The 9,696-nt window shown below is 46.3% G+C and overlaps 5 non-coding genes across 5 annotated transcripts; all 5 read right to left on the bottom strand.

Annotated features, from left to right (window-relative positions):
• LOC130326372 (U2 spliceosomal RNA) lies at positions 1–187 on the bottom strand. Its single transcript, XR_008870980.1, has one exon. It is a non-coding gene; the product is annotated as a U2 spliceosomal RNA (small nuclear RNA).
• Positions 188–2,285: 2,098 nt separating this feature from the next.
• On the bottom strand, positions 2,286–2,483 carry LOC130326373 (U2 spliceosomal RNA). The gene has a single exon (XR_008870981.1). It is a non-coding gene; the product is annotated as a U2 spliceosomal RNA (small nuclear RNA).
• A 2,086-nt stretch (positions 2,484–4,569) lies between these two features.
• LOC130326371 (U2 spliceosomal RNA) lies at positions 4,570–4,760 on the bottom strand. The gene has a single exon (XR_008870979.1). It is a non-coding gene; the product is annotated as a U2 spliceosomal RNA (small nuclear RNA).
• A 2,086-nt stretch (positions 4,761–6,846) lies between these two features.
• On the bottom strand, positions 6,847–7,037 carry LOC130326370 (U2 spliceosomal RNA). Its single transcript, XR_008870978.1, has one exon. It is a non-coding gene; the product is annotated as a U2 spliceosomal RNA (small nuclear RNA).
• A 2,080-nt stretch (positions 7,038–9,117) lies between these two features.
• Positions 9,118–9,308, bottom strand: LOC130326369 (U2 spliceosomal RNA). Its single transcript, XR_008870977.1, has one exon. It is a non-coding gene; the product is annotated as a U2 spliceosomal RNA (small nuclear RNA).
• Between the last annotated feature and the right edge of the window lie 388 nt (positions 9,309–9,696).

Below are 9,696 nucleotides of genomic sequence, written 5' to 3'. Positions count from 1 at the left end.
GTGGTGCACTGTACCCGAAATACTGCCATATCGGGTCAATGCATAGGGCGACGGAAGCAAGCTTCGAATCGGCCCCCGTTCTCAAAAATCCATTTAATATATGGTCCCCAGATAGGGGACGTATCAGATATTAAACTGATAAGAACAGATACTACACTTGATCTTAGCCAAAAGGCCGAGAAGCGATAACCGTGAAAGGGGCGGGCCCAACAAGGTCCCCTTCATGGGCACTATCACTGCTTGCTGTCAGGGAGGCTGCCAGACAATTTTCCATGCACACTCTGGGCTGGGGGGCAGTCAACCACCAGTACACACAGCAGAACCTAAACCCATACCATTATTGCTAAGCAGCAAGACAGGGGCCCATTGCACTCCCACGGGGCCTTTTTAAATGCAATCCATAACCCCGGATTTGCCAGGAACCCTTCTTACTCCTCCTACTTGCATGTGACACTGGGCTTAGGATCTGCATAGGAAACACACACACAAGCACACACCTACCATTGTTTGCCTGCAGATGCCTCCTTGGCTGTCCCCAAACGGTATCAAACCAACACCCACGGGAAGCTGTAAGCATAGAGGACATGCCTGCACCCCATTGGACTTACCTGTGTGGGTTAAATCCGGGTTATTTGACAACCTATGGCGGTGATGGTTCTGCTCAGGCAGAGCAGTGCTGATGCTCCTCATAAAGCTGTCGCTGCTGTGAAGGTTCTAGGTGACATCACAAATCCCTATGGTTACATACACAACAAAGCTGGGTTGTTGTTGTTTACACTCTGCAAGGCCTGTGGAAGTGAGTGACATCATAGCACTGTAGTTCTGAGGGTTCTAGATGATGCAACAATCTCCTGTTGCTTCTATGAAGGCCATAATAGACGACATCACCAAACAGCTCCATAGTCACATACACAGCAAAGGAGAGATGTTGTTTACACCTAGTGATGTCAGTGGTATTGAGTGACATCACAGCACAGTGCTAAGGCTCCTGGGCCTGGACACAGCAGCGGCTGCAATATCTCAACGGAGAATACGTTTATATATATGTGTGTGTGTGCGCGTATATATATATATATATATATATATATATATATATATATATATTTTCTCCGCCGAAATCACTTTTAAACCCATTTCCACCTTTTTTTCCCTTCTCTTCCTCTTACTTTTTTTTCACGTTTTTTTACGTTTTTCTCCTTTTCGCCTCTTTTCTGGGCGTATTATTCTTCTTTTTCTTCTTTTTTTTCGTCTAATGCATACCCCATCAGTGCAGCAATGCTTATTCAATACCGCCAGCAGATGGAGACACTGGGGGATAATTTTCTAAGGATTTATACTGATTTTTCCTGTCTGAATTTGTCGCACAGAAAGTTGCAGGCCAAATATGTGTGACATTTCTGCGACTTTAGCTTCTAGAGCATTTTTACAACATTATACATAGGTGCTGAATACATAAAAAGCGACTGTTCAGCGACAGACAAGTCGCATCGGCTGAAAGTAGGCCAGAATGTCAGTCCATGTTGGAGCAGGTTAGATACAGTCTAAAGTATAGATCTCAAAGTCTGTGCACAGAATTTAGCAAGGGCCTCGCACCTTCTGATGCATCAGGTAGGTGCACAATAGCATAGCCTAACCCTCTGTACTTTGGTCTATATTGATGCGGGACATAGACAGCCAGCTGATGACCAATCCATTAGTGCAATGGATGGCTGGAAGCATTTGTCTTTGCCTTTGCAATACCACAGAAGCAATGCATGGTCAATGTACAGCAATGACACACCTGTGTGAACAGCCAGGAGACCCCCCCCCCCCCCCCCATGTTATGTTACATAGTTACATAGTTAGTACGGTCGAAAAAAGACATATGTCCATCAAGTTCAACCAGGGAATTAAGGGGTAGGGGTGTGGCGCGATATTGGGGAAGGGATGAGATTTTATATTTCTTCATAAGCATTAATCTTATTTTGTCAATTAGGAACATTCAGCACCCACCCGCTATCAAGGCAGCTGGCCTATCATGTCATGCCCTACCTGCACAGGTGTGCTGGCTACTCAAATGATCCAATTAAGGAGGGCCATTTAGTCAGCAGCAGCAGAAGTCCTGTGCCTGGACGCTCCAACAGCGGCCAGACACAAGCAGAAGCAGCAGAAGCAGCAGAAGCAGCAGCAGCAGCACCACCTTTTGTTTTTTGGCTGCAGCAGCAAGGCCCACAGGGCTGGCTAGCTGGCTAGCCAGCAAGCAGGTAGCAATGAAAGTAGGAATCTTTCTTTTTAACCCTGTAAGGGGGTGGTGCACTGTACCCGAAGATACTGCCATATCGGGTCAATGCATAGGGCGACGGAAGCAACTTCGAAATCGGCCCCCGTTCTCAAAAATCCATTTAATATATGGTCCCCAGATAGGGGACGTATCAGATTATCAGATATTAAACTGATAAGAACAGATACTACACTTGATCTTAGCCAAAAGGCCGAGAAGCGATAACCGTGAAAGGGGCGGGCCCAACAAGGTCCCCTTCATGGGCACTATCACTGCTTGCTGTCAGGGAGGCTGCCAGACAATTTTCCATGCACACTCTGGGCTGGGGGGCAGTCAACCACCAGTACACACAGCAGAACCTAAACCCATACCATTATTGCTAAGCAGCAAGACAGGGGCCCATTGCACTCCCACGGGGCCTTTTTAAATGCAATCCATAACCCGGATTTGCCAGGAACCCTTCTTACTCCTCCTACTTGCATGTGACACTGGGCTTAGGATCTGCATAGGAAACACACACACAAGCACACACCTACCTTTGTTGCCTGCAGATGCCTCCTTGGCTGTCCCCAAACGGTATCAAACCAACACCCACGGGAAGCTGTAAGCATAGAGGACATGCCTGCACCCCATTGGACTTACCTGTGTGGGTTAAATCCGGGTTATTTGACAACCTATGGCGGTGATGGTTCTGCTCAGGCAGAGCAGTGCTGATGCTCCTCATAAAGCTGTCGCTGCTGTGAAGGTTCTAGGTGACATCACAAATCCCTATGGTTACATACACAACAAAGCTGGGTTGTTGTTGTTTACACTCTGCAAGGCCTGTGGAAGTGAGTGACATCATAGCACTGTAGTTCTGAGGGTTCTAGATGGATGCAACAATCTCCTGTTGCTTCTATGAAGGCCATAATAGACGACATCACCAAACAGCTCCATAGTCACATACACAGCAAAGGAGAGATGTTGTTTACACCTAGTGATGTCAGTGGTATTGAGTGACATCACAGCACAGTGCTAAGGCTCCTGGGCCTGGACACAGCAGCGGCTGCAATATCTCAACGGAGAATACGTTTATATATATGTGTGTGTGTGCGCGTATATATATATATATATATATATATATATATATATATATATATATTCTCCGCCGAAATCACTTTTAAACCCATTTCCACCTTTTTTTCCCTTCTCTTCCTCTTACTTTTTTTTCACGTTTTTTTACGTTTTTCTCCTTTTCGCCTCTTTTCTGGGCGTATTATTCTTCTTTTTCTTCTTTTTTTTCGTCTAATGCATACCCCATCAGTGCAGCAATGCTTATTCAATACCGCCAGCAGATGGAGACACTGGGGGATAATTTTCTAAGGATTTATACTGATTTTTCCTGTCTGAATTTGTCGCACAGAAAGTTGCAGGCCAAATATGTGTGACATTTCTGCGACTTTAGCTTCTAGAGCATTTTTACAACATTATACATAGGTGCTGAATACATAAAAAGCGACTGTTCAGCGACAGACAAGTCGCATCGGCTGAAAGTAGGCCAGAATGTCAGTCCATGTTGGAGCAGGTTTAGATACAGTCTAAAGTATAGATCTCAAAGTCTGTGCACAGAATTTAGCAAGGGCCTCGCACCTTCTGATGCATCAGGTAGGTGCACAATAGCATAGCCTAACCCTCTGTACTTTGGTCTATATTGATGCGGGACATAGACAGCCAGCTGATGACCAATCCATTAGTGCAATGGATGGCTGGAAGCATTTGTCTTTGCCTTTGCAATACCACAGAAGCAATGCATGGTCAATGTACAGCAATGACACACCTGTGTGAACAGCCAGGAGACCCCCCCCCCCCCCCCATGTTATGTTACATAGTTACATAGTTAGTACGGTCGAAAAAAGACATATGTCCATCAAGTTCAACCAGGGAATTAAGGGGTAGGGGTGTGGCGCGATATTGGGGAAGGGATGAGATTTTATATTTCTTCATAAGCATTAATCTTATTTTGTCAATTAGGAACATTCAGCACCCACCCGCTATCAAGGCAGCTGCCTATCATGTCATGCCCTACCTGCACAGGTGTGCTGGCTACTCAAATGATCCAATTAAGGAGGCCATTTAGTCAGCAGCAGCAGAAGTCCTGTGCCTGGACGCTCCAACAGCGGCCAGACACAAGCAGAAGCAGCAGAAGCAGCAGCAGCAGCACCACCTTTTGTTTTTTGGCTGCAGCAGCAAGGCCCACAGGGCTGGCTAGCTGGCTAGCCAGCAAGCAGGTAGCAATGAAAGTAGGAATCTTTCTTTTTAACCCTGTAAGGGGGTGGTGCACTGTACCCGAAGATACTGCCATATCGGGTCAATGCATAGGACGACGGAAGCAAGCTTCGAAATCGGCCCCCGTTCTCAAAAATCCATTTAATATATGGTCCCCAGATAGGGGACGTATCAGATATTAAACTGATAAGAACAGATACTACACTTGATCTTAGCCAAAAGGCCGAGAAGCGATAACCGTGAAAGGGGCGGGCCCAACAAGGTCCCCTTCATGGGCACTATCACTGCTTGCTGTCAGGGAGGCTGCCAGACAATTTTCCATGCACACTCTGGGCTGGGGGGCAGTCAACCACCAGTACACACAGCAGAACCTAAACCCATACCATTATTGCTAAGCAGCAAGACAGGGGCCCATTGCACTCCCACGGGGCCTTTTTAAATGCAATCCATAACCCGGATTTGCCAGGAACCCTTCTTACTCCTCCTACTTGCATGTGACACTGGGCTTAGGATCTGCATAGGAAACACACACACAAGCACACACCTACCTTTGTTGCCTGCAGATGCCTCCTTGGCTGTCCCCAAACGGTATCAAACCAACACCCACGGGAAGCTGTAAGCATAGAGGACATGCCTGCACCCCATTGGACTTACCTGTGTGGGTTAAATCCGGGTTATTTGACAACCTATGGCGGTGATGGTTCTGCTCAGGCAGAGCAGTGCTGATGCTCCTCATAAAGCTGTCGCTGCTGTGAAGGTTCTAGGTGACATCACAAATCCCTATGGTTACATACACAACAAAGCTGGGTTGTTGTTGTTTACACTCTGCAAGGCCTGTGGAAGTGAGTGACATCATAGCACTGTAGTTCTGAGGGTTCTAGATGGATGCAACAATCTCCTGTTGCTTCTATGAAGGCCATAATAGACGACATCACCAAACAGCTCCATAGTCACATACACAGCAAAGGAGAGATGTTGTTTACACCTAGTGATGTCAGTGGTATTGAGTGACATCACAGCACAGTGCTAAGGCTCCTGGGCCTGGACACAGCAGCGGCTGCAATATCTCAACGGAGAATACGTTTATATATATGTGTGTGTGTGCGCGTATATATATATATATATATATATATATATATATATATATATATTTCTCCGCCGAAATCACTTTTAAACCCATTTCCACCTTTTTTTCCCTTCTCTTCCTCTTACTTTTTTTTCACGTTTTTTTACGTTTTTCTCCTTTTCGCCTCTTTTCTGGGCGTATTATTCTTCTTTTTCTTCTTTTTTTTCGTCTAATGCATACCCCATCAGTGCAGCAATGCTTATTCAATACCGCCAGCAGATGGAGACACTGGGGGATAATTTTCTAAGGATTTATACTGATTTTTCCTGTCTGAATTTGTCGCACAGAAAGTTGCAGGCCAAATATGTGTGACATTTCTGCGACTTTAGCTTCTAGAGCATTTTTACAACATTATACATAGGTGCTGAATACATAAAAAGCGACTGTTCAGCGACAGACAAGTCGCATCGGCTGAAAGTAGGCCAGAATGTCAGTCCATGTTGGAGCAGGTTTAGATACAGTCTAAAGTATAGATCTCAAAGTCTGTGCACAGAATTTAGCAAGGGCCTCGCACCTTCTGATGCATCAGGTAGGTGCACAATAGCATAGCCTAACCCTCTGTACTTTGGTCTATATTGATGCGGGACATAGACAGCCAGCTGATGACCAATCCATTAGTGCAATGGATGGCTGGAAGCATTTGTCTTTGCCTTTGCAATACCACAGAAGCAATGCATGGTCAATGTACAGCAATGACACACCTGTGTGAACAGCCAGGAGACCCCCCCCCCCCCCCCCATGTTATGTTACATAGTTACATAGTTAGTACGGTCGAAAAAAGACATATGTCCATCAAGTTCAACCAGGGAATTAAGGGGTAGGGGTGTGGCGCGATATTGGGGAAGGGATGAGATTTTATATTTCTTCATAAGCATTAATCTTATTTTGTCAATTAGGAACATTCAGCACCCACCCGCTATCAAGGCAGCTGCCTATCATGTCATGCCCTACCTGCACAGGTGTGCTGGCTACTCAAATGATCCAATTAAGGAGGCCATTTAGTCAGCAGCAGCAGAAGTCCTGTGCCTGGACGCTCCAACAGCGGCCAGACACAAGCAGAAGCAGCAGAAGCAGCAGCAGCAGCACCACCTTTTGTTTTTTGGCTGCAGCAGCAAGGCCCACAGGGCTGGCTAGCTGGCTAGCCAGCAAGCAGGTAGCAATGAAAGTAGGAATCTTTCTTTTTAACCCTGTAAGGGGGTGGTGCACTGTACCCGAAGATACTGCCATATCGGGTCAATGCATAGGGCGACGGAAGCAAGCTTCGAAATCGGCCCCCGTTCTCAAAAATCCATTTAATATATGGTCCCCAGATAGGGGACGTATCAGATATTAAACTGATAAGAACAGATACTACACTTGATCTTAGCCAAAAGGCCGAGAAGCGATAACCGTGAAAGGGGCGGGCCCAACAAGGTCCCCTTCATGGGCACTATCACTGCTTGCTGTCAGGGAGGCTGCCAGACAATTTTCCATGCACACTCTGGGCTGGGGGGCAGTCAACCACCAGTACACACAGCAGAACCTAAACCCATACCATTATTGCTAAGCAGCAAGACAGGGGCCCATTGCACTCCCACGGGGCCTTTTTAAATGCAATCCATAACCCGGATTTGCCAGGAACCCTTCTTACTCCTCCTACTTGCATGTGACACTGGGCTTAGGATCTGCATAGGAAACACACACACAAGCACACACCTACCTTTGTTGCCTGCAGATGCCTCCTTGGCTGTCCCCAAACGGTATCAAACCAACACCCACGGGAAGCTGTAAGCATAGAGGACATGCCTGCACCCCATTGGACTTACCTGTGTGGGTTAAATCCGGGTTATTTGACAACCTATGGCGGTGATGGTTCTGCTCAGGCAGAGCAGTGCTGATGCTCCTCATAAAGCTGTCGCTGCTGTGAAGGTTCTAGGTGACATCACAAATCCCTATGGTTACATACACAACAAAGCTGGGTTGTTGTTGTTTACACTCTGCAAGGCCTGTGGAAGTGAGTGACATCATAGCACTGTAGTTCTGAGGGTTCTAGATGGATGCAACAATCTCCTGTTGCTTCTATGAAGGCCATAATAGACGACATCACCAAACAGCTCCATAGTCACATACACAGCAAAGGAGAGATGTTGTTTACACCTAGTGATGTCAGTGGTATTGAGTGACATCACAGCACAGTGCTAAGGCTCCTGGGCCTGGACACAGCAGCGGCTGCAATATCTCAACGGAGAATACGTTTATATATATGTGTGTGTGTGCGCGTATATATATATATATATATATATATATATATATATATATATATATTTCTCCGCCGAAATCACTTTTAAACCCATTTCCACCTTTTTTTCCCTTCTCTTCCTCTTACTTTTTTTTCACGTTTTTTTACGTTTTTCTCCTTTTCGCCTCTTTTCTGGGCGTATTATTCTTCTTTTTCTTCTTTTTTTTCGTCTAATGCATACCCCATCAGTGCAGCAATGCTTATTCAATACCGCCAGCAGATGGAGACACTGGGGGATAATTTTCTAAGGATTTATACTGATTTTTCCTGTCTGAATTTGTCGCACAGAAAGTTGCAGGCCAAATATGTGTGACATTTCTGCGACTTTAGCTTCTAGAGCATTTTTACAACATTATACATAGGTGCTGAATACATAAAAAGCGACTGTTCAGCGACAGACAAGTCGCATCGGCTGAAAGTAGGCCAGAATGTCAGTCCATGTTGGAGCAGGTTTAGATACAGTCTAAAGTATAGATCTCAAAGTCTGTGCACAGAATTTAGCAAGGGCCTCGCACCTTCTGATGCATCAGGTAGGTGCACAATAGCATAGCCTAACCCTCTGTACTTTGGTCTATATTGATGCGGGACATAGACAGCCAGCTGATGACCAATCCATTAGTGCAATGGATGGCTGGAAGCATTTGTCTTTGCCTTTGCAATACCACAGAAGCAATGCATGGTCAATGTACAGCAATGACACACCTGTGTGAACAGCCAGGAGACCCCCCCCCCCCCCCCCCATGTTATGTTACATAGTTACATAGTTAGTACGGTCGAAAAAAGACATATGTCCATCAAGTTCAACCAGGGAATTAAGGGGTAGGGGTGTGGCGCGATATTGGGGAAGGGATGAGATTTTATATTTCTTCATAAGCATTAATCTTATTTTGTCAATTAGGAACATTCAGCACCCACCCGCTATCAAGGCAGCTGCCTATCATGTCATGCCCTACCTGCACAGGTGTGCTGGCTACTCAAATGATCCAATTAAGGAGGCCATTTAGTCAGCAGCAGCAGAAGTCCTGTGCCTGGACGCTCCAACAGCGGCCAGACACAAGCAGAAGCAGCTGCAGCAGCACCACCTTTTGTTTTTTGGCTGCAGCAGCAAGGCCCACAGGGCTGGCTAGCTGGCTAGCCAGCAAGCAGGTAGCAATGAAAGTAGGAATCTTTCTTTTTAACCCTGTAAGGGGGTGGTGCACTGTACCCGAAGATACTGCCATATCGGGTCAATGCATAGGGCGACGGAAGCAAGCTTCGAAATCGGCCCCCGTTCTCAAAAATCCATTTAATATATGGTCCCCAGATAGGGGACGTATCAGATATTAAACTGATAAGAACAGATACTACACTTGATCTTAGCCAAAAGGCCGAGAAGCGATAACCGTGAAAGGGGCGGGCCCAACAAGGTCCCCTTCATGGGCACTATCACTGCTTGCTGTCAGGGAGGCTGCCAGACAATTTTCCATGCACACTCTGGGCTGGGGGGCAGTCAACCACCAGTACACACAGCAGAACCTAAACCCATACCATTATTGCTAAGCAGCAAGACAGGGGCCCATTGCACTCCCACGGGGCCTTTTTAAATGCAATCCATAACCCGGATTTGCCAGGAACCCTTCTTACTCCTCCTACTTGCATGTGACACTGGGCTTAGGATCTGCATAGGAAACACACACACAAGCACACACCTACCTTTGTTGCCTGCAGATGCCTCCTTGGCTGTCCCCAAACGGTATCAAACCAACACCCACGGGAAGCTGTAAGCAT

Source organism: Hyla sarda, unplaced genomic scaffold (genome assembly GCF_029499605.1).
Source record: "Hyla sarda isolate aHylSar1 unplaced genomic scaffold, aHylSar1.hap1 scaffold_2840, whole genome shotgun sequence".
NCBI classification, from domain to species: Eukaryota; Metazoa; Chordata; class Amphibia; order Anura; family Hylidae; genus Hyla; species Hyla sarda.
This window is presented reverse-complemented; position numbering and strand designations above follow the sequence as displayed.